Genomic DNA, 773 nt, shown 5'->3' with positions numbered 1-773 from the left:
TGTGGTGCTTATGGTTTCTAGCCATTTGCTGGCATGATACACACAAGTCTGCACAGTGAGTGTGCTCCTCAGTCCTTACAACCGTGTGCAAGACCCCACGGTTCTGTACGGAGAAGAAATGATATTGTGCCTACTGTGTCTCCTAGAAGTTTCTACCTTGAGATGCAGCTCCAAAGCCGGTGCTTTGTTTTGTTAAATTATTTATTAGAATCCTCTGGATTCTACTTAGGAACAAGTTCAGGGAAACTTGATGGTCCATGATTGTGGGCCTGGACAAGGAGTCCCATTTTTTCTTTCAGAAATGATCAAGCCATAGACAACAGGAACTTATATATATTTTTTTGGCTGCCCTGAGCAGCTTGTGCAATCTTAGTTCCCTGACCAGGAATTGAACCTGGGCCCTCAGCAGTGAAAGTGCCGAGTCCTAACCACTGGACTTCCAGGAAATTCCCCAAAGCCAGTATACTTAACCCTATAGGTGTATCATGGGCCCTGTTGGCACTCTAGAGGCAAACTGATCAAGTTAGTGATCTCTTTCAGAATGATTTTTTTTTAATGCAAAGAGATAAAATACACAGATTTACAAGAGAAACCAATCACATTGAGACGTGGCTGTCAAAACAGCTTTGAAAAACAAATGTGTAATATATTACTATGTGTTTTTTATTAGTGTATTAAGTTCAAAAATACATCAAAATATAAACAAATTAAAAATAAATTTATCTGTAAAGATGTATCAGTGGGAAGTCTGTTGTTGCTAGATTGAATAAGGA

The 773-nt window shown here is 39.2% G+C and overlaps 1 non-coding gene across 1 annotated transcript; it reads right to left on the bottom strand.

Annotated features, from left to right (window-relative positions):
* Nucleotides 1–373: 373 nt before the first annotated feature.
* Nucleotides 374–446, bottom strand: TRNAE-UUC (transfer RNA glutamic acid (anticodon UUC)). Its single transcript has one exon. It is a non-coding gene; the product is annotated as a tRNA-Glu (tRNA).
* Nucleotides 447–773: the final 327 nt, after the last annotated feature.

The sequence above is a fragment of the Bos indicus genome, chromosome 17 (assembly GCF_029378745.1).
Source record: "Bos indicus isolate NIAB-ARS_2022 breed Sahiwal x Tharparkar chromosome 17, NIAB-ARS_B.indTharparkar_mat_pri_1.0, whole genome shotgun sequence".
NCBI classification, from domain to species: domain Eukaryota; kingdom Metazoa; phylum Chordata; class Mammalia; order Artiodactyla; family Bovidae; genus Bos; species Bos indicus.
This window is presented reverse-complemented; position numbering and strand designations above follow the sequence as displayed.